Here is a 24,908-nt window from a genome sequence, read left to right as displayed (position 1 = left end):
CAGGAATGGCCATCTCTAAGAAGACACAGGGGAGACATCCACATCAGATGTGAGTGAATAGTGCTTTCCAATAGCCCCAGGGAAATGCAAATATTGAAGATGACATTCCTACCCAAGGAAAAACACAATTCTCCCTGGAATTCACTCCCCTTAGGAAACTATCTGGATTACTGAGTGACTGCCAATCATTTGCTAGGTCTGCCTATTGACATTTGATGATGATGTTTCCCACATATTACTGACCTCATTATCTATCCCCTATTGTCCTTTTACAGCATTTGATCTGTAACTTCATTACCTAATCTCAGACCTTTACTCTTTCTTCCAACCAAGCTTGTCAGTTCATCCAGCTACAAGCCCTTGATGTTAGGCCCCAGAGAGTTTACTCAGTGTCTGCCATCTTGCTTTAAAATGTAGGCTTTATCATTTTCTGCCTATGGTAACGCCAATAGATCAAGAGACTACTGCCATTGAGAAGATGGTTTCTTTTTTTTTAATCTTTTTTTTTAAAGAGGTTTTTGCTATAGGGCACGTGCCCTCGCCAGAAAGCCAGAGCGAGACAGAGAGACAGAAAGCGAGAAATCAACCCCCAGGGGGGATGGCCACACCGCAATCCCTTCTCCTCCATTCTCCTCTCGGGATCTTGGACATGCACACACAGCGTGAGTTTAAGCTACCAGGTCTGGTACTTGAACCGCAGTCAGCTACACGGGAGTCCAGTGGCATAGCCGTTATGCCAATTGCTGGTCCCAGAAGATGGTTTCTTGCACTGACAGTTTCCAGGAGTAGAAGGCATTCCACACCACTCAGGGTCTGCCATTGGTCAAGAGATGGAAGCATCAAGGGGAACACACAGGCTAGAAAATTATGTGGTTTCCAGGGGAAGGCTGAGCGGGTAAGCAGGCTTAGGGTGGCCTAATCTGAATATGTTTGCAGGCTCTATGCAGGGGGCTGTCCCTGGTTTTCTGATATCCGGCCCTGGGGTACTAGGGTAGGCGATAAGGGCCTGGGCTGCAAGAGCTAGAAGAGTTACGTGGGAGGTGCGGCCTTTGGATTGGTTGGTTTGACTAGGGAACAGTCTTTCCAGAGTCAGCAAAGCCCCAGCTGTCAAAACACCAGAGAAGAAAGACATGCTTAATACACATCTCCAGTGACACTTTCTTCTGGCCACCTTCAACTTCCTTTGGTTGGTCACAAGCTACCAAAAGCATTAAAACCAAAATCAAATATTCAAAAAACAGAACAAAAGGACACTGCTCAGAGAAGTTGAAGTCAAATACGTTAGTCCTTTTACTAGATATGGTCATTCACTCTGCAGAGGGTAAAAATGAGTCAAGTATTAGTAGGAGCCCAGGTTTGACAGTCATTGTTACTCTTCAGTAGTCCCTGAGAATGTCATTTAGCCACTTGGAACCTTTTGTAATTTGCTCAATAGTGATGATGATATCTACCAAGGTTTTGTGACCTGATGAGGTAAGCCAGATTAATACTACAAAGAAGTATTTGTTACTATTTGTGCATTATTTTAACAGCATAAAAGAGAGGTGAATACTAAAATGCTTATAGATGAAAGAATACAGCTAATATTATCTTGAAATATTCCAGTATGCAAACAAAAAAATGAAAGGGACTAAGAACATGAGACAGAAAAAAAAATTGATAATTAGTGAAGCTGGATGATGGCTACTTGGGATTTCATTACGCTAGTCTCCTCGTGTGTCTTCATGAATGGTTTTGTAATAAAAATTTAAAAAGGAAAAGTGAGAAGCATGGAAGCATAAGACATTAGCAACCATTGGAAGATTTCTATTAATAAAAACCTAAACTCTCTTATACAACATGTGTTTTTGCTTTTATGAATCACAAGCTTATGTTTTTTCCTTAGAGTTTTAGATTGCTACACTGACTTAATTCATTTCAGTGGGTCCAATATGTCCAGCCTAATATTGACTTAGGTTAATCAAATTCTTGTTATAATACATGTGGGTTAAGTGATGGAATCCCTAATGGTAAAACTATAATCAACATGTTATGACTGCTTTATGATGAGAGTTCCTCTCCAATTAGGGAATTTCCCTAATCAAAGACCCTTCACTCTCAAGAGAGCTTTACTGAATAGCAGTGGAGTTTGCCCAATTAGTGAGGTTAAAACATCTTTCAGAAACAAGGTCAAGATGACATTTCTATCTGTGTCAAGCTGATAAAAGAATTCTCCAAACACAGCAATCAGTAATCTTGGTGTGAAAATTCTTGTAAGAGTTATCAATAGAGGAGAAAGAAAAGTAGTATTGATATTGATATCAGTGGATTTCTCTTTAGAATTATAGTAGTTATTGTCTTTACATAGCATTTCTCTAAGCTGTCCATAAAATGACCAACTTTTTGCTTGAAAAAAGTCTTACCCAAATTCATCATTCTTGTTTAAAAAAATAAGAATCATTTAAAAAAAATAATAAAGCATAGGGGTCAGCCCGTGGCATGGTGGGTAAAGTAGCTAAATCCCATGACCAACTGGACAACTTGAGCCTCAGACCCGGTGGCTTGAGAAACACACGGAATGCATGTCGGTGCATGCCCAAAATCCCAAAAGGAGAGAGAGATGGAGGAGTAGAAATTATGGCATGCCCAAGTCCCATGGGAAGTATTCTCTCTTTCTGAGTGCATGTAGCCCCTTGCAAATATAAATAAATAAATAAATAAATTAATTAATTAATTAATTAATTAAATAAAATAAAAAAACTAATTATAAGCCAAAAACCAGAGGAAATTTTAAAAAATTTAATTCTCTGAGCATTGTTGTATAATGGTGTCTGAGAAGCTGCTGGAAGAGATTACAAGAAACACTGAGTCAGTCTGTGCAATAAAAAGAGATGAACAACAGACTCTTTCATCAAAATGCTTTGTGCTACCATGGAGCACTTAATAACCAGTGTGTCTGCCATGGAAAAGGAGAGATGAATCTACACAAATGTAAAATATAGGTAAAAGGCTAAGTGTCAACTTCCTATGCTCTTTCTACTTCCTCTTGCTGCTTCTGAGGCCAAAAGGAGATTAACATTACCAGTCGAATGTTCAGAGTATCTGCTACCTTCCCGCCAATTAAAAAAAGAAAAATTCAAAAGAGATAATATAGAATCCCAAGGTGAGGAGCATTATGGTAAAAGTGAAGGGAAAAAAAATTAAGCCAGCTGGTGGTATAGTGGTTATAGGGACTGGATCCCACATGACTGCACAGTTCTGAGGCCCAGACCCTGCTGTTTGAAAAACATGATGCACAGGCCAGCAAGCAGCAAGATGGTTTTGGTGCTGGACTCCCACATGGCCAACTGTGGTTCAAGTCCTGGACCTGACAGCTTGTTTTCTCTCTCTCTTTCTCTCAGAAGCATGCCTTGTAGCATAAATTTTAAAAATAATAATAAGCAAATAATTTTTTAAAAAAAAAAAAAGCAAAGAAAAAAATATGGTGCACATGGGTATGTGTGCCCAAAATTTCAAGAAGAGAATGGAAGAGAAGAGATTGCAGCATGGCTTTTCCACTGGTGCGGGGGCAGGAGTACTTTCTCACTTCTCTCCTCCCCCATCTCTCTTTGGTGAGTGCATATGCCCTATAGCAAAATTAAAATTAAAAAAAATAAAGTGAAAAAAATTAAGAATGGAGGGAAATCATTATCGTGCCTAGAGAGCATCGTGAACACCACCTGTTAAAATCAGTCTGACCTTCACCCAGTAAGGTTACTGGGAATCAACACAGGGTATACCTTGTCTTTCACTCTCTAAGTTTATTTATGAAAGCTAAGTTCCCCTCAATGTTCTTTTTGTTTCCACTTGACAAACTAATTAGTCTATTAGAAATGACTAATTCAAAATAAAATTCTCTTTTCTCAGCCTGAATTTTCCCAGAATGGTAAATATACTGCAAAAAAAAGTTTTGTGTTTATAAAAGGAAAATGCATGGTATAATACAGGATGGAGTGCTTGAAAGTGTATTATAAACTAAACTAATTTTAGTATACTGTGTTCTAAAGCCTGTAAACAGTTTGCAAATGTGTGATTTCACTATTATAGATCCCAGACAACTTATGCCAACTGAGTACGGTGCGAGGATATAAAAGCAGAAAATAATCACAGCCAGGAATTTGGGTTATATGGCTCAATAGCAATGGTTTTTACACCATCCCATGCACTGGCTGCAACCTAGACCACCACCCAGGGTCAAATGGCTGCAGAAATTAAAGTTGCTGTGACCAACATCTGAAGTCCAGAAAAGTCATCTGGATGTGAGGCCCAAAGCTACTCTCCTCAAACAGATTAGCTGCAAAGCACTGTACGTTTTCATCAGGAACACCCAAAGCATCAATCTCTGGCCACCCACTCACTCCACCACTCTCATCTCTTTGTTACTTCTGAGACACTGACCAAGCCCATCCCTCTGCCATCACCTAAACCACTGTGCTATGACTCATGGGAATTCTGTTCCATACACTAAATCTTCAATGACTTAATCTGTTTCTTTGTTTAATTCTTCCTCCTTGTTTTAAGAGAGACTCCTGGTTCAAATACTCTACCACATCTTTCACAAGTGGAGGTTGGTTGTTCTCTGTCAGGTAGCTTGAAGTCAGGATATGAAGTTTTTGGCTTCTGCACTTCATCACTTGCCAACAGTTATCAATTCCTCTCCTACATCATGCATGACTGCCTCTCTTCTTTCTTTCACCCATCATTAACTACTCTTCCAGGTACTCAACTTTCTTTATCCCAAACCACATTTAATTGAAGACTTTGGCACATGGTAAGAGTCTTTACTTCACCTCGAGTCCTGCCAGTATCCTGGGTGACTTCAATAGCCAGGTAGATGACCCATCCAACACTGTGATGTTAGGTTCTTGACCACCTCATTACTTGCAACCTTCTCCTCTGTTCTCTGACAGTCACCCTCTACTAAATAGCTTTAGATTTTCTCATACCCCAAAACTAGAGGATCTCTCATTTAGGCCCAACTTCTTTTCCTTCCAGGTTACTAATTCCTAAGCACTCCTGTGACCACTCTTCTGTCTCATTGGGGCCTCCAAATAACTGTCTTATTTACATTCCTACCCTCAGTATTGTAATTTCTTTAATTCACTCCCCCCTGATTTAAATGGCAGAATCCACCACTTCAGTGATAATATTGTCAGTACCCCATCACATCAAGAGTCCATGTAAACATTAGCCATGTTCTCTGGCCTTGCACAGAAGTACATGGTGAAGTGTACTTACATTTTAAACACATGATCAGCAATCTGTTACATTTATCTGGTCAACATTCTGTACTGTTTACAATGGCTATTTCAAATCTGGGTCACTCTTCTCCAGACACATTCTTACAGCCCTAGCTTCCCTTTCCTCACAGTTAATGACCTCACCTCCCTCATGGAGAATGTTGAAGCCCTCAACACTCCACTAACACACACTTCTGCACATTTTTTTCATCTTTGTCCACTCTGACTGTGGTTGAACTTCTCTCCTACTTTCCAAGGCCAATTTCTAATCTTTGGATCAGCTATAGCCTTTTATAAAACCATAGGCTAGCATATATATCTTTTTCATCTTAAATATGTCACCCCATCTCAAATGGATCCTTCCCACTAGAATTTGAACATGTTCAAGTCTCATCATTTAGAAACCAAAAGTCTCCTGTGATTTCACATTCCTATCCAATTGCCACCCTACCTCTCTTTCCTGCCCTTCTGGGGAAAACCTCTCTTTTCTACCTCCATTCCCTTATTTCCTATTTATTCAATTCATGCCAATCTAGTTTTTGATTGTGTCGCTCTGCTGAAAGAACCCTTGTGAAGGACACTAACGAGTGATAGTAGCTAAATCAAACAGGCCTATTCATATCCTTATTTTAAAAACTTGAAGCAGCATTGGCATTGGACACTGTAAACTACAAACCACTTTTTCCTCCTTAAAGCATTTTGAGAGAGATTTTTGCCATAGGGATCATGTGCTCTCCAGAGAGACAGACAGAGAGACAGAAAGCAAGAAATCACTCCCTAGGGCGATGACCCTTCTCTTCCATTCTTTTCTCAGGAGTTTGGGCATGCATGTACACAGGTCCAGCGTGAGATTTAAGCCACCAGGTCCAGGACTCAAACCACAGTCAACTATGTGAAAGTCCAAAGGTATAACCATTATGCTACCTGCTGGCCCCTCTTCTTTTTATTTCAAACACACAAACACAGTTACACACACAAACACACACACACACACACATTATTCTGATTTTCCTATCTCTGACTTCTCAGTCTTTTACAGGCTCAGTTTCCTCTGTCTCGCCACCAGCTGTGGTCAAGGTCTTCTTCTCCTCCACACTACAGTCTCCTTCTGGATGTCAATCATGGCCATGACTTCTCAAATTTACCTCTTCATGCAGGTCCTGCTCTGAGTTCCATCCTAATACCTACTAAATATCTCTCGAATGCTTCAATTTTGAGCACATTCAAATATTTTCTCCCCAAATAACATTCACTTCCAAGTTTGTCACAGGATACTATCACAACTTACCTAGTAGTTTAAGGCTGAAATTATCGTTGGTAGCATCTGTTTCTCACATACTGTTGCAGTTTTTCAGCAACTTCCATACATTTTGATTTATAAATATCTTTTTTTTGGAGAGGTTTTTGCTATAGGGTGCGTGTGCTCACCAGAAAGACAGAGAGAGACAGAGAGACAGAAAGCAAGAAATCATCCCCCAGGGGGGATGGCCATGCCGCAATCCCTTCTCCTCCGTTCTCCTCTCGGGATCTTGGGTACGCACACACACGTGCCCGGCGTGAGTTTTAAGCCACCGGGTCCGGGACTCGAACAGTGGTCGACTACGTGGGAGTCCAGCAACATAGTCACTACGCTAACTGCTGGTCCCTCGATTTATAAATATCTTAATTTTCTGTGAGTTCTCATGGCCACTGCTCTTGGATACCATCATCTCTATTCTAAACAATATCAGTAATGATTTCCAGACAATAGCCCAATTACTCAAAGCATGTCCATTTGAGAGTAGCATTAGAACCACATGGAAACAGCTGATGTGCAGATTCCCAGGCCATACCCCAGGCCAACTGAATTATAGTCTGCATTTTTATTTTATTTTTAAATTTTTGTCAGAGGACATGTGTAGTCACTGGGCAGAGAGGGAGGAGGAGTGGGAAAGCACCCTCCATGGAGAATGGGCACACTCCAACCTCTCCTCCATTTTCTCCTCCCTTTCAGGATTTGGGCTTGTATACAATGTACCTGGAATGTTTCTCAAGCCACAAGGTTAAGGACTCAAACCATGAGTCAGCTATGTGAGATCCAACCACTTCAACCCCCATGCCACAGAGTGGCCCTATTCTGCATTTTTTGTTTAAAGAGGTTTTTGCTATAGGGCTTGTGTGCTTGCTGGAGAGAGAGAAAGACTGACACAGTAAGAGGGAAATAAGAAATCAGCTCATGCGAGGATGGCCACCCCACAATCTCTTCTCCTCATGGGATCTTGAGCATGCACGCACAGGTCCCTGCAGGATTTTCAAGTCACGGGTCTGGGACTCAAACCACAGCTGGCCTTGTGGAAGTCCAGCAGTGGAAGTCCACTACACCATCTGATGGCCCCTATTCTGCATTTTAAACAAGACCTACAGGTGATGCACATGCCAAAAGAAGAACTAGACTAAAGGACATTAGATTCCTCCTCAATTCCATGGCTCAATGGCTGTATAAAAGCAAATTGGTTCTACTCATCTGAAGGCAAAAAGAAATTTAAGTCTTCACTCTTTAAAAATATGTTTTTGAGACCAGCAGATGTCACAATGGTTACATCACTGGAATCCCATGTAGTCAACCACAGTTCAAGTCCTGGACCTGAAAATTTAAAACTCGCGTCAGGCACATGCGCATGTGGGCCCAAGATCCTGAGAACAGAATGGAGGAGAAGGGATTGTGACATGGCCATCTCCCTGGGGGTTGATTATCGCCTTCTGTCTCTCTGTCTCTGTCTGTCCCTATAGCAAAAATCTCTCTCTAAAAATAAAAAGAATATGCTTCAACCTTTATATTCTCCAGTGAAAAAGAATACTAGAATGTGTGTTCTAATTCATTTATTTTGTTTTATTTATTTTCTTTTTCTTTTTTTTGAATAAAAAGTAGGGTCTTCACGGGACCAGCAGTTAACGTAATGGCTATGTCACTGGACTCCCATGTAGTCAACCGCAGTTCAAGTCCCGGACCTGGTGGCTTAAACTCACACCAGGCGCGTGTGCATGCATGCCCATGATTCTGAGAGGAGAAGGGAGGAGAAGGGATTGTTGCATGGCCATCCCCCCTGGGGGTGATTTCTCGCTTTCTGTCTCTCTGTCTCTCTCTGTCTCTGGTGAGCACATGGGCCCTGTAGCAAAAAAAAAAAAAAAAAAGTAGGGTCTTCAGAAACAACACTATAAGTGATTCAGGAAAACTGTATTAAAACTATGTGTCTGCTCAAAAATACAGCTGACTCTCTACAACATTATGCTGAGTGAAAGAATCCAGACACATAAAAAATATGTACTGTTCCCTAAATCCATTTCAATGAAGTTCAAAGAAAGGGAAAACCAAGCTGTGGGGATAGAAGAGAAAAGGGTGGTTACTTCCAGGGGAGGGGGAAGATTATGACAGAGAGCAACACAAGGGCACTTTTGGGGGCAAAGTTAATGTTCTCTATGTTGATTTGTTATATGCACATATATGTATGTAAATACTGATCAAGAAGCACATTTAAGATGTGTTCCTTATGCTCCATGTATTAGGTCATTGGAAAAGTCATGATGTATTTTTCTATGCAAAAATGATGTATTCTTATAGGCAAAAATGCACGATGACTTTTCCAATGACCAAATAAATTACACCTCAGAAAGAAAGAAAGACAAATTAAATAAATAACTTCATGTCAAATATAATTTTTATGATAGGGAAAACCTGAATGTACTTATTCAGCACAGTATTCTGAAAGTTTGGTATGAACCAAATCATAGCCTCAACTAGAGGTTAGAGAACTATGGCCCCTGGGGCCTCCTTGGCGCCATAAATAAAGATTTATTAGAACAAAGCGACACTCATGTGGTTTCAGATACTATATGTTCTCCAACGTTGGAAATATCTATTAGCTAGATCTTTTCAGAAGCTTACCAATGCCTGCCCTAAATCAGGAGTTCATAACTTTTGGCAGATAAAGTTCATGGATCTCTTAAAGAATAAAATGAAGGCTTCAGATGATCTCCTCAGGGAAAATGCACAGCTTATTGAATACAAAATTTTATTTATTTATTTTTAATTGTCAGAGGTTGCATGTGCTTGCCAAAGAAAGACAGAGAAACAGAGGAGATGAGGGGCGGAAGCCCTCCTCCCAGTGGGACATGACCAATCCCTTCTCCTCCACTTCTCAATTCTATTGGGATTTGGAGCACACATGTCATGTTTTTCAAACCATAGTCTCCCACGTGGGATCTGTCTCCATTAACCTCTAGGCTATGTGACCAGCCCAAAATGTTATTATTCCAATAGTTCAAGCACCCTCTGAAGCACAGTCACCCACCCCTAACTTTACACCCTCTGTTTGAAGTTTTCATCACAATCTGATAATATTATACAGATGTGCGCTAACATTGAACTCTTGTAAGATTATATAACTACTCTACTAAGAATAATCCATAGGTAAGGTCGTCTTTGTCTGAACCAAAGCTGATAGAACTTCATTTTACATTCTTTTTTTTTTTTGAAGAGGTTTTTGCCATAGGGCACGTGATCTCCCCAGAAAGACACAGAGAGACAGAGAGACAGAAAGGGAGAGATCACCCCTCGGGGGGATGGCCATGCCACAATCCCTTCTCCTCCATTCTCCTCTCAGGATCTTGGGCACACATGCACACGCGCCTGACGTGAGTTTAAGCCACCGGGTCCGGGGATGCGAACCACGGTCGACTACATGGGAGTTCAGCGACATAGCCATTACTCTAACTGCTGGTCCCAACTTCATTTTACATTCTTGATTGCTCCACAGATGCTTGTGGTTACAAACAATAACAAAATCACCCTGATCTGGTCCTGTATCAATCAATTAATTGTGGTCTGGTCCTGTATCAATTGATTAACTGTGCTCTCCTTCAAGGGGACAATCTATAGACTACCTAATCTTGACAAGTCTTTCTAAAAAAGGAGTGTAATTTGGTAGAAAGATAGTCAAGAACACCAAAAGTGATGAACTGGCAGTCCCTAGTGTCAACACTGAAAAGCTCAGGGCAATAATTTACAGATAAACCAGCGATCAATGTCACCTTCACCTGTGAATAATATTGACACATCTATGTGCTTCATAGAGATCATGAACTGAGAGACAGTAAGATGTGTAGACCAAACAATGGAGTGTGCACGGATATTGCAAGCTCTTTCACAGCAAGGTCATGCCTATGAATCTATTTTGTCCGGTGGTGCCTTGCACACTGTAGAAATCTAATGCATAATGAAGAAATGGATAAATTAAACCAATTTATAAACATAAAAGTCATTATTTTATAAATGGCTTAGACTTCCTAGGAGCAATGTGATAGCTTATTTTCCTTTACAGAAAAGGACAATTATGAGTAGGGAACTCGTCCCATGTTTCTGCCTTTTAATTCCATATTAATGTGCTCTTACCACATATATTGAAGATCTGCTTGGCAGGAGGCCTGCCAACTTATTAGCACCATTTATTGCCCTAAAAGAAAGTACAGGGAGAACTCATTTAATGACAACATGGCATGTTTGGGCCAATTTATGAATAATAAAAAAACCCATCTTCACATAAAATAAAGGCACTCCAGTCAGCATGATCTCTGATCTAATGCTAATTCTGCAACTCTTCATTACTGCCAGCCTAGCTGTTATATGAACGGTGGGTACTATTCTACAGAATTTGATTATGGTGGAATTTTAAATTGCTGAAAATTGAAGAAACATGCCTCATGCTGACAATATTTTAATCAAAAATTGCCATTTCTACCATTGTTCAAGCTTTAATCTATTTTATAAAAGCCATGCACATTTCTTTACAGATGCAATGTTATAAATTCTGCCTTCTGCGAGACTGAATGCTTTTTCTCTAATGGCAAAATGTGTCTTATGGATCCATCAAGAGGCTAAATCAATCTAACGCTAGTGAATCAACTTCCAAAGTGGAAGCAAGATATTTCTTCCATATTGGCTACCTTTTTGGTATCAACCTAATAAGATTCCACAGATCTGAGCTAACATTAAACTCTTGTAAGATTATGCACAGATATATAAATTTCGGACCAGGCAGGGGCAGAGCTGTAATGAAATTGGACCCACATGAGAAAAAGTCCTTGGACCTCCCTGAGCCGGCTTGAGATCCTGGCCAACTGATACTGGGCGTGGATCATAGAGTGAAGACTCTGTTGAGTGTGTCTGTGTCTGTCTCTCAGAAGAAGTAAATAAGTAAGCTTAAGACAATTTTATAATGGACACAATTATATTTTGAAAGAAAATTACTAATCCAAGCTCTTGCTTGAACTCTGTTTCAGTAGTTAGCATTATTTATAGCCTCAAACCAAGTGACTATATCAACCAATGCAAAGTGACCATCTCCTTGTGGAAATATGATGACTATCAATATAACCATATTTTGTAGCCAGAATGGACTCAGAAAGCATGTCTGTATGGCTCCTAAACCACAAGGAACAAGGGACAAATTCTAATTCTCCTAGTGTTTCTCTCTACTCACCTTGAGGTTAAATGGGCACTTCTCTCTCCTATCAGAGTATACCAATAATTTATCATTTTTATAAAACACCTTTTCCCAATACTTCAACTTCACCAATTCTCATACAACTTGAGCATAGATGTTTGCCAATGCTGACAGAAATAATGTTACAGACTCTTGGCATGTTATAAATTCTATAGGTGCTCTAAAACTTATATTTAGAATAGAAATGGGTGGACTTCTCTCAAATGTTACATTTTGAGGATACTACAGAAAGTAAGTTATAAAAGCCTAGAGTATGGGACCAGCAGGTAGAATGGTAGTTAAGGTGCTGGTGGCTTGAGAATCACACCAGACATGAATGTATGTGTGCCCAAAATCCCAAAAGGAAAATGGAGAAGGGGCAGCATGGCCATCCTCTCCAGGGGGTGATATCTCACTTTTCCTCTCTCTGTCTCTCTCTGTCAAGTATGCATACCCTTTTGCAGTAATCTAAAAATAAATAAATAAATAAATAAATAAATAAATAAATATTAAAAGAAAAGAAAAGCCTAGGGTATGCACAAGAGGAGAGTCAGAAAAGAAGCATGCATGTGGAGTTATGGCCTTAAACAGTTCCACCTTAAGTAAAAAACAGTGTTCACCAACAAAAAAAGGAGACCCCATGGAAATTACCTACTTCTCTGACCTATGTATTCATAATCATAAGTTGGACCTTACACTACTTTTTGGCCTAATATTACACTATCAGTTTGGTAGGAAAAGCATCCCCCAACTTTTCAGATCCACCCAAATCCTCTTGGAATTGCTTTCCAAAGCGATTCTGGGTTGCTAGTGTTCAAGGAACCAGGAAAAAGAACAAAACTAATTCTTACTAGAGAAATGTATGTTCATCCAGTGCTCCAGGTGTTTCCAACGGAACATCAAACATGCGCTGACATTAAAAAAAAAAAAAAAAAAGCAAGGAACCATGAGCAAAAACTGCCAGTAACAACAAGCAGCATAATCAAATGTGTAAAGGCTGCAAATATTGGAATTTTTAGATACAGAATATAAGATAAATTAATATTTTATATTACTATCAATATTACTCAGTTATAACCCCACTGGATATTTACACTGATACTGTCCACATAATACTGAGAATTCTCAGAAATTCCTCTAAGAAAATAAAATTTTATATAATGAGTTTATGAAATGTATCATTTTGTTGATAATTTCTTTGCTGTGCCAAATTTTTTTAGTTTGATGTAATTCCACTTGTTTACTTTTGTTTTTGTTGCCTGCATTTTTGGTCATATCCAAAATGTCATTACCCAGATCAATGTCATGGAGCTTTTCCCCATCTTTTTCTCCTAATCATTTTATGGCTTCCAATCTTACATTTAAGTCTCTAATTCATTTTTTGAAATGGTGCTCAACACTACTAATCATTAGAAAATGCAAATCAAAACGACAATCAGATATCACCTCATACCTGTCAGGATAACTATTTCATTAAACCTTTGACATTTTTACTGACTTTGTTAACTTCTTCAAAACCTGTATTACTGGTGAACCTATATTTCACTTCCACTCATATCCTCTTTCTACCCAATTTTTCAGTTCCACCCAAATCCTCTTGCCTAATATTCCAGCCAAGCCTTTTGCATTTTCTGCAAGTGTTTCCAAAGTCTCAGGATCATGGTCACCAGGTTTGTCTACAATTCTCCCACAAAACCTTAAAATTAAGAGATAACATTCTTGTAGTCTGTTTCTCATGTCCAAGAAATCGAACTTGCTTATTTTTTTCATCTTCATGACCATAAAAGTAGTCAAATGAGATACCATCTAGAAACATAAGATTTATAGTGAGACTGCATTCAGCACCTTTCTGCCAGTCAGTTGTGAATTCTACCTCAGCATGTCTTCCATCAGTAATGACATCACTTTGCATTGTAGTCATTTCAAATTTTTCCTCATGAATCCTGGTAGTGATCATTCCATGCTTTTCTCCTTTGTTATTGATCATCTGAATCCCCGGTGCCTGAAACATCTCCTACCCTGCCTAAGGGTAGCGGTTGTAGCACAATCCACATGCTGAGTCTTCACTCCACTTCATAAATCCCTCCCAGTTCCTCCAGCTGTTCTTAATTCATGATTCTCTTTGACAAACAATTCTGTCAGGTTCTTCAATCCTTCTGTGAAAAAGACTAGAATTCCGGAGATTGTAACTTCATTGTACACAGATGTCGCCTCAGAAGGCATAGCCTGCTCCATCGACAGACGAGTATGGACCTGGGCCAAGGATACAGGTACCTCAGCAGCTGGAGAGAAGGTCACCCACCATGCATTGTCCCTGCTGCTGCCATCACTGCCACATACCAGGATAACTAAAAAGTCAAAAAATAGAGAACGGTGAGAATGTAGAGAAAAAGAAACTTTTTTCTTTTCCCCCTTTCTAATGACTGAAACATAAAACATCTAAAACAGCAACTTCTGGAAGAACCGCTTGTTCTTGCCTGTCTTATACCTCTCTTTGAACTTGACCTTTGCCTCCTGCTGGCCCTTGCATTTAAGAGTAGGGTCTTCGAAGACATCCTTATTGACCACGTTTTTTTTCCAAGGGCATATCCACAGAGTACTTTGTGGGCATGAGGTGATTGTAGTTATAAACCTTCACAAAAGACTTGATCTTTGACCTCTGGGAGATTTTCTTCTTGGCCATGACAGTTGTCACTTTGTGGGGATAGTGGTCAATTCTAGCCAGCAGAACATGGCTGTAGGAACGGTCTGAGGTGCCATCTCAATGTTCTTCATGATGACAGCTTTGCATCTGGAGTAGCATCCGGCCAGCACCAGCACCACTTTCCCGGGCTTCACGAACTTGTGCATTTCAACAGCAACTACCAGGGCCTCTAGAAACCGCAAAAGGAATTTTTTTTTTCTTTTTTTTTTTTGGAGAGGTTTTCGCTATAGGGCGCGTGCGCTCGCCAGACAGACAGAGACATAGAGACAGAAAGCGAGAAATCACCCCCCAGGGGGGATGGTCACGCCGCAATCCCTTCTCCTCCATTCTCCTCTCGGGATCTTGGGCACGAACGCACACGCGCCCAGCGTGAGATTTAAGCCACCGGGTCCGAGCCGCGAACCGCGGTCGACTACGTGGGAGTCCAGCGACATAGCCATTACGCTAACTGCTGGTTCCCAAGGAATTTTTATACATTGTTGTTCAGGATGGAAATTGGGAGCTGGATCCCACATGGCTGACTTTGGTTCTAATCCTGGTCCTAGAGAATTGAAAAACATGCTAGGTGTGTGTGCATGCATGCAGATGTACATGCATGTGCATGCAATATCCCAATGGGATAGAAAAACAGAGGACAAGGAATTAGGGTGTGAGCACACTCCATGGTGGAGGAGTGCTTTCTCACCCCTCTCTGTTTCTCCTTCTCTTTCTGGAGAATACATAACCCATTGACAATTGAAGAATTTTTAATGTAAATAACAAATAGAAAAATATTTGGAATAGCTATAATAAGAGAATAATGTTTCCTATTTTGAGGACTCTTAAATAAAACTCCTGAAATAATTGGGTAAAAGGAATATGCAAATATATTCCGCAGAAGAGTAGAGGCAAATAATCAACAAACTTATGATGAATAAATGTTCAATTTAGCTATCAAAGAGAAGTAAATAAAATGATAATTATTGGATCTATCAAAGAAACACATATTTTTATTTAAAATTATAGTACTACTCAATGCTCGACAAACAAGTTGAGATTGACACTTTCACATTCTGCTGGAATATATGTTGGTATCACTTTCCAGGAAACTATTTTGTAATATTTATGTTCATGTCCATTACTCCAATAATTATATTGCTAGGATTCTATCCTAAATATTTTACTATATGACATACAAAAGCAAACATTTAGAAACTACAAATGTCTCTTAGAGTGTTGACATATTCATCTTTTGCAATCATTATGAAGTTATGTTTTCAAAAGAAATTTAATTGAGAATGAACTGGGAATGATCAACTGGGAATATGTTCTCAATGTAGTTAACAAAAAAATATACAAAACAGTATTTTGGGGAACATGGTTTAGTTTTTGCTTGTTTGTTTAACTGATGTACAGAAAAAAGACCAAATAAAATATATACAATGTAACAGTATTTATTGCTAGTGGTAAAATTAATGGCAGTTAAATTTTTCTTTAATTCTGTAGGTTCTACTTCTTTAAGAATGCATCATTTTTATAGTTAAAAAAACATAATATTGTAAATTTTCTAAGGATTTAAAAGTCAATTTTTGGGACCAGCAGTTAGCATAATGGCTATGTTGCTGGACTCCCATGTAGTCAACCGCAGTTTGAGTTCCAGACCTGGTGACTTAAAACTCACACTGGGCGCGTGTGCATGTGTGCCCAAGATCCTGAGAGGAGAATGGAGGAGAAGGGATTGTGGCATGGCCATCCCCCCTTGGGGGTGATTTCTCGCTTTCTATCTCTCTGTCTCTCTCTGTCTGGCAAGCACACACGCTGTATAGCAAAAACTTCTCAAAAAAAAAAGTCAATTTTCAACAAATCAATAGGAAGAAAAATAAAATACTGATATAATAATCTGCTGTCTGTATGAGAAAAAAATACTATCCTAAAACTAATGAATTAAATTTGCTACCAAAACAAAAAAACACTATTTCTGGGTTAGCTAGTGGTGTGGTGAAGGTGGCTGGATCCCACATGGCCAACTACAAGGTTCAAGTCCCAGCACTGGCAGCTTGAGAAACACCAGGCACATGTGCATGTGTGCCCAGAATTCTGAGTGAATGGAGGAGAAAGGACTGCAGTGTGATCGTCCTCCATGAAAGGTACTTTCTCTTTTTCCCTCTCTCTCTGTCTTCTCTAGCAGGCTCATGTGCCCTGTAGTAAATTAAAACAAAAAATAAAAATTGCTAGTGCTGCAAGAGAGCATGAACAGAAATTTACAACTGAAGAAATGCAAATAGCTGATATATGGCCATGGATAAAGATAAAGCCAAGTAATTAAATACACTAGTATTAAAACAATTGTGGAAAAAAGCAACATCTTCTTTTTCTCCAATCAAATCAGTGAAGTTCACCCTCCCCATCCTTCATTTTCCTGTGCACCTACTCAAGAGTAATCCCTCAGAAGGGCATGAGGAAGAGGCATTCTCTTCCACCATTGCCAGAGTATGGATTATTTTAGTCTTAGAACATTTGAAGACATGAATCAAGATTTTAGGATTATTTGTTTCATCAAGTTAACTCAGAAATCCTCATTTGGAGAATCTAAACTAATACCTGCCGGGGACCAGCCTCGGCGTGGGTGGGTTATCTCGACGAAGGCGGCGAAGGTGAACAGAAGACAGAGGCCTCGATGCCTTTTCATGCACGTCCTATGCCGGACACCCCTCAAATACCTATTTATAAAAGGACAGATGGAACTCTCCATTCCCCTTTTTTTTTCATTGAGAGAGATTTTTGCTAGAGGGCACGTGAAAAATCACCCCCCAGAGGGGTGGCCTCACCACAATCCCTTCTCCTCCATTCTCCTCTCAAGTCCGGGACTCAAACCATGGTCAACTACATGGGAGCTCAACACCTCAACCACTATGCCAGCTGCTGGTCCCTGAGACTCTCTGTTCTAAAAAAAGTGTCATCGGGTCACTATTTACTTTAAAATATTAAAAAATATTCTAAATGTCAAAAATTCAGGAGCAGAGGACCAGCCTCTCTCAGAAGAGGACAATGCAGGAGAAGAGATTGTGAGGGTGGCCATTCCCCCCACCAGGGGTGATTTCTTGCTTTCTGCCTCTCTGCCTCTCTGTCCCTCTGCCTAAGTCCATGTGCCCTACAGCAAAAATTTCTCTTAAAAAAAAGAATAGCTGACTAGCAAGCATTCCAAAAATTAAAAAGATACTAAGTTTTTAATGATGAGGAACACATCTGCTATAATACTAAAGACAAAAAAAACCCCTACAATTATATTTAAAAATAAATAAATAAAACCTACATATTACAAATAATTAGAAGAACACATATCCAAATAGTAGTTATTTTCACAAAGAAACAGGAAAATAGACTAGACCTTTTCTAAACCAAAACATTGAAATTGATATTCCAAAGTGAGAGATGGTGAGATTTGAAACCATGGCGACAGGGACCATGTTGGAAATTTCTGCCAAGACTTAATTTCTAGTTTTATCTTTATATTTAACATTGACTTATGTCAAAATTATTCAAGGTCCATGATTCAGATAACTTGAGATAATTCAGAAAAACTACAACTTAACTGAAAATTTATTTAGGAAATAGTGGCCTTATATTACTTGTATACTTTGCCAATCACAATTCAATTTGATGAGGTTTTCATTGGCCAGCTACAGCCTTTTTTTATCACATCGCCACATTCTTTGGTGTTTTTGTACCCAATAAGCTATTGCACAATTAAAGGCCACTGACCTTGGGGAGACTGATGATGTTTCCCCAGATCACTCCCAGCGTTGTGCCAGATCCAAAGTGCATCATGTATTCTCGCTTTATATATTGGATAAGAAAATAAGGTTCTATTTATAGAAATACTGGGGAATGAATGGTATGTGCTACAGGCATTCAGAAAAGGGCATGCTTAATGTAGGCTTGGAGAAACTAAAACAGCATTTATTAAACACATACTCAGAGCAAAGAGTAAAGTTTCTTTTTAATCTATTATGTCCGAATTTTTATAACAACTTTTGCTGACAGTCATTGTAACTCACACTTTGTAAATAAGGTGACTAGGGTGGAAAATTACATAACTTTCCCAAATGCACATAATTAATAAATAGGCTTATGTGATTTCCAGATTTTTTTCCTGCTGTTGAAAGGATGCTCAAATAGATGTAAGAGTTTGAGTGGGGAAAATGATTTATGCATCCATGAGCACAAAGACAGGTATTCTATAAGCAAATGATAATCTATATAACACTTACAGTAAGTTGACCTATTACATGGGTCGATTTAGTACAATAGAGTATTTTTTCTTTATAAAGTAGTAAGATGGGGAGGCCAGTGGTGTAGTGGTTAAGGCAGCTGGATCTGACATAGTTCAATAGGCAATTCAAGTCCTGAACTGGGTAATTTGCCCCAAAATCTGAAAGAAAGGAGAGAGGGAGAGGAGATTGCAGCATGACCATCCTTCTGGCAATGCTTTTTCCCTTTCTTTTTCTCTGTTTCTGGCAGGCGCAGTGCCCTATGGCATATAATAAAAATAAAGCAGGTGGCATGGTGGTTCAGGTTCTAGACTTCGTTATGGTTAACTGTGGCTCAAGTCTTGAACCTGGAAGCATGCAGGTCAGACCAAGCAGGTGTGTGTATGCCCGAAATCACAGGAGGAGAAAGAGAGAAGGAATTGTGGCATGGTCATCTCCTCTGGGCAGTAACTTCTCACTTTTCCACTCTGTCTCTCTCTCTGGCCAGCATATTTACCCTATAGCAAAAACCTTAAGATAAATAAATAAAAATAAAACACGATATCTAACACATAAGAAATAGCTACCATCTTAAGCAAATACATAGAGAGTTTCTCTTGCTACTCTTTTCAGAAACATAATCAAAACTGACTTTTTTTTTTGAGAGAGAGATTTTTGCTATAGGGCATGTGTGCTTGCCAGAGAGACAGAAAGAGACAGAGAGGCAGAAAGTGAGAAATCACCCTCCAAGGCGATGGGCATGCTGCAAACCCTTCTCTTCCATTCTCTTCTCAGGATCTTGGGCATGCACGCACATGTGCCCAATGTGAGATTTAAGCCACTGGGTCTGGGACTCGAACTGCAGTCGACTATGTGGGAATCCAGAGACATAACCATTATGCTGGTCCCACAACATAAAATGACTTCTATGCTTCACGACTTATAAAATGATGAGGACTATCATCGGCTAAAGTAAGAATGTTTCAAATTGATTGCTAAGAATAAATGAAACTGCCACTTCCTGTTGAGTCCTTCATTCCCCATAGGACACCACCATGTGCTATGTGCTATTAGACGCTTGGTGACTGACAGTCTTGGGAAGACGTATTTAAAAACATAAACTTGAGAAGACAGGTGTCTCAAGTGATTTGTAGATGGTTCACAAATCGGAACCAGTCTCAAATTAAAGGAAGAAGTATTTGTCAACCTCAGAATCATTCCCTCTCAAAATGAAGAAGTCACGTTGCCTCCGGGAAGGTCCTTTGCAGTGTTTCTAGTACAGGTGGGAAAACAGCTGCACCGTCTTTGCCTGAAGAGTTCTCCAATCTTGAAGAGTCTTCAGGTGATGGAAGTCAAACCTCATTAGTCGCCTAGAGATTGTGAAGTCTGGAGTGCCTTTATGCAGGTGCCCTCTACTATGAGTTATACATTATAGTGGGTGAGTAGCTGCTTCCCTCAAATGAGGGAGAACCCACAGCTCCTGAAAATACAGCCATTGGGATGGTCATAAGTGGCAGCTGAGGGGTGGACTGGTGGCCCAGCCCTACACCACACCTCAGTGTTCTATTTGTCCTGTATCTTAGGTTGCTTTTTGGTGGCTGTGGTATGTGTCAACCAACTCAACTGGTTTCCTGTTATGTATAACTTCTAGATTTTTTTTTATATGGGCAAAGAATAGTATTGTTTAGCATATTAGGTCATAGTTCTTAATTTTTTAAAAGATCACATATATGATATGATTTCTATACAAAAGAAATGCTTCTTTCAGTATTAGAATAATATTTTTCTCTTACATTTCAAAAATTGCTATTTTCTTTTTAAAAGAATTACTTTATTTAATATTATTTATTATTATTGTTTTTAAATTTGACCAGAGAGAGACAGGGAGAGAAAGTGGGAAAGAAAGCCACCATGTTCGGGACTCAAACTGTAGACAGCCATGTGGGAGTCCAGTGCCTTAACCACCAAGCCACCTGCCAGCTCTCCAAAATTGCTATTTTTAAAATGTGAAAAAAAAGAAAAAAAAAACCTCTCTTATTAAAAGCAAAAAGAAAATACAATCATTTGGTGATCTTATCATAATGTTATAAAACTGCGTGACATTGCAAGCAGCAGATGGCATAATGGTTACATCGCTGGACTTCCTTGTGGTTTGACAGTGGTTCAAGTCCCAGACCCAGAGGCTTAAAACTCAAGCTGGACACATGTGCATGCATGCTCAAATCCTGAGAGGAGACAGGAAGATAAAGGATTGCAGCATGGTCCACCCTAGTGGTGATTTCTCGCTTTCTGTTTCTCTGTCTCTGCAGTGAGTGCACAAACCCTATAGCAAAAATATATATATTTAAAAAAAAGGAAAGACAAAGAAATAGAGAAAAAGAAAGGAGAGAAGGAGAGAAAGAAAGAAAAAGAAAGAATAGAGAGAGAGAAAGAAAAAGAAGAAAGAAAAAGAGAAATAAAAAGAAAGAAAAGAAAGAAAGGAAAGAGAGGCAGAAAGAAAGAAAGAAGAAAGAAAGAAAAAGAAAGGAAGGAAGGAAAGAAAAAAAGGAAGAAGAAAAAGAAAGAAAGAAAGAAAACAAAATTGCATGGCATTAAGTCTTTCAGCTGAAGACAGTGGAAATCATGATGGGAGAAGTCTCTAGTTATTTGTGCCTACCTTGGTTCTATAACAAAGGAAATTAAGAATAAGAGGAGAAAATGCAAATGTTTTCAAGATATTTGCTTGGTGTTGTGCCATACCCAGAAGGACATTATGCTTAAAACTGGACGGTCTAACTTCTGTAACTTACTGTGTGCTCGCTGATTGGTCACTTACTATCTCTGGGCTTCAGTTTTACTCAAATGACAGCTGATAATGCCTACTCTAAAGGGTGCTTAATGAAAATGCCAACATAATATAAGTAAAATATGAGAATGTATTCTGTAAGCTGATAGGTGATACTTAAGCATAAGATTTTGTAAATGAGAAGTTTAACATTCTTACCTGTGTCCATGTTTTTTAACTAATGTTTTAATGGTTCTACTATCTGACATCCATTAATGGAGAGTCCTTGAAGGCTAAATATTTTTTTTACAAAAAGGAACAAAATCACATCTGAGTAATATTTTTACTTAAAAAGAACAACTGAATGCTCATATAGTTCGTTACTTAATCAAAAAGAATATCTAAGGAGGAATCCTGTTTGAGTAAACAATGCACTTTTTTTTTTTTTTGAGAGGTTTTTGCCATAGGGCTCGCCAGAAAGAGAAACAGAAAGCAAGAAATCACCCCCCACAGGGGGGATGGCCACACTGCAATCCCTTCCCCTCTATTCTCCTCTGGGGATCTTGGGCACGCACGCACATGAGCCCGGCATGCGTTTAAGCCACTGGGTCCAGAACCCGAACCGCGGTCGACTACGTGGGAGTCCAGTGACATAGCCATTACGCTAACCGCTGGTCCCAGTAAACAACACAGTAAATTTTGGCTTATGGATTGACTATACGGAGGTCAATAAATCAAGAACAAATATAGTTTTTTTTTTAATTTGTTTTTTTTTCACTGTTGCCTTTATTTTACCTTTATAAAGCACATATTTTCATTTTGAATTATTTTATCAAGGTTTTGCTTGAATTCAAATGACTGAATGATATGGAATACTCCTGTGTTTGGTGATATAGTATGGAGCTTAAACCAAGAAGAGTTTCCTATGGATTTAAATCAAGAAAATATGGGGCCAGCAGGTGGTGCAGTGGTTAAGGGCTCTGGACTCCCACAAGGCTGACTGCAGCTCTAGTCCTAAACCTGGCGACTAGCTTTCTCACTTGCCGTCTCTCTGTGGTCAAACCGAAATAAATAAATAAATAAATAAAATTGAATAAAATAATTCTTTAAAAAAATAGAAAATATATTACACAATGACATCATGATCATTATGGAGATTTTATTTGCTTGCCCTGAAGTCAAATTGCAGGTAGAAATTAGCAAATATATTAAACATAACAATTTTACATAGCATTTGATTTTATATTCATCACCAAACATGATGGAACATAAAAGCCACAGTGTTTTTCATATGACGCATCTCTCTTTATTACATACACAAATCAGAAAAGCCGAAAGACCATATTTTCTCTGATACCACAAAAATCGTACCCAAAATATGAAATTTTTGTAAAAAAAAAAAATGTTGACAACACTCAGTTTTAGGAGAGGTTTTTACTTTTTCGTTTTTTGCCTAGGGTACGTGCGCTCGCCAGACAGACAGAGAGTGACAGAGAGACAGAAAGCGAGAAATCACCCTCCAGGGTGGATGGCCACGCCACAATCCCTTCTCCTCCATTCTCTTCTCGGGATCTTGGGCACGCATGCACACACGCCCGGCGTGAGTTTCAAGCCACCTGGTCCAGGACTTGAACCATGGTCGCCTACATGGGAGTCCAGCGACATAGCCATTACGCTAACTGCTGGTCCCTAAAAGACTCAGTTTTAAAAGACTGGAACTTTAATAAACTTGTACTTGAGTCAAGAGGAAGCCTTTATCGTAAACATACTATAAAGAAGCTTTTCACATTGAGAAGCATGATCGAGGGATCTTGATAAAGTCACACATCACGGAAATGGTTATCCTACCTGTGGCCTGAGCAGAGGAGGAAAACCAAAGAGACCGCCTGCCTGATGTTCTCTTGCACCGTCAAGTTTGCCATCTGCAATTCTGAAGCAGACAATGAAGGGTCCAGCCACGGCACCATTTTCCCTATTTTTTTTTTTATGGATCTCAGTGCAGCTGTTTCCTGGTTTCCATTTGTCCTATACATGTAGACATCCTCAAAGACAGATTTCTGTTTTGCTTTCAACTTTTAGAAAGTTGCTGAAAACACTAATATTTTTAAAATGACAGTAAATACATTTCTCAGACAGTTCTTATGGACCTGTGCAGAAAGTGTATTTGCGGTGCTCCAAAAAAAAATCATGATGATGATGAAGAAGAAAGAAAAAGAAAAAGAAAAAAAAAGGGAACAAGGGAACAGCAGTTGGCGAAATGGCTATGTCACTGGACTCTCATGTAGTCAACCACAGTTCAAGTCCCGGATCTGGTGGCTTAAACTCACACCGAGCGCATGTGCACGCGTGCTCAAGACCCCGAGAGAAGAATGGGGGAGAAGGGACTGCAGTGTGGCCATCCCCCCAAGGGGTGATTTCTCGCTTTCTGTCTCTCTTTCTGGTGAGTGCACATGCCCTATAGAAAAAACCCCTCCCCCCAAAAAAAAAAAAAAAAAAAAAACCAGAAAGAAAGTGTATTTGCAGTACTTAATGATGTATCTAATTGTACTGTTTTGGACAGAAAAACTATAGTGGGTTATTTTCCTTATCATTTGATATATATTGACAACCTTGCCAGCATGACCTCATTGCTCTAAGAACAAAGGAAATGATTCATCAATAATCCTTTGAAAGATCCAGAATTCCTTGATACATCACATAATAAAGAGACCTACTAGAGTTCTGATTCCATTTCTGTATCTCTTTATTTTTTAAGAATTATTTATTCAGTTTTTAAATTTATTCATTCATTTATTTCAATTTGACCAGAGAGAGACACAGAAGGAGGTGGAGGGGAAAGGGAGAAAGCAAGTCACCAGGTCTGGAATGCGAACCATGGTTGACCTTGTGGGAGTGTCTAGCACATTAACCACCAAGCCACCTGCTGGCCCTCTGTATCTCTTTTTAAGTCTAGGCTTAGCTCTCAGCTTTTGTTATCATCAGACAAAAAGATCAGAACCATTAGGAAATTAAAGATGATGTTTGCTTTCAAAATCTGCATGCACATTAGAGTTACTTTGGAGCAGATTTAGTTTTTACTTTGTATTTTAATTAAACAATTTAGAGATGTTTATCAGGAGGTGAAATTAACTTTTTCACAAAAGCTATGAAATAAATGATTTATAAAGATTATATTTCTGATTTTTCTGAAGATCAATTTTTAAGAAGATATATTGACACATGTAAAAATATCATACCAACAAATATGCATATATATCAGATGATATATCTATATGCCCACATTTTATCAGTATATGTAAAAGGTTTTATATATCCTTTTATGTGGTTCATTATGCTTTCATTTGATTCTCAAAGAAGTGGTTACTCATATAACATTTTTTTTTTAATTTTGCCAGAGGTGCCATGTGTGTATGCAAGAGAAAGAGAGAGAGACAG

The 24,908-nt window shown here is 39.1% G+C and overlaps 1 pseudogene; it reads right to left on the bottom strand.

Moving 5' to 3' along the window:
- Positions 1 to 14,626, bottom strand: part of LOC102481915 (CCA tRNA nucleotidyltransferase 1, mitochondrial-like) — a 57,281-nt pseudogene extending 42,655 nt beyond the window's left edge.
- Positions 14,627 to 24,908: the final 10,282 nt, after the last annotated feature.

Source organism: Tupaia chinensis, unplaced genomic scaffold (assembly GCF_000334495.1).
Source record: "Tupaia chinensis unplaced genomic scaffold, TupChi_1.0 Scaffold000147_1, whole genome shotgun sequence".
In the NCBI taxonomy this organism is placed as follows: domain Eukaryota; kingdom Metazoa; phylum Chordata; class Mammalia; order Scandentia; family Tupaiidae; genus Tupaia; species Tupaia belangeri.
Note: the sequence above shows the minus strand (reverse complement) of the source record. Positions and strands in the feature narration are given on the sequence as shown.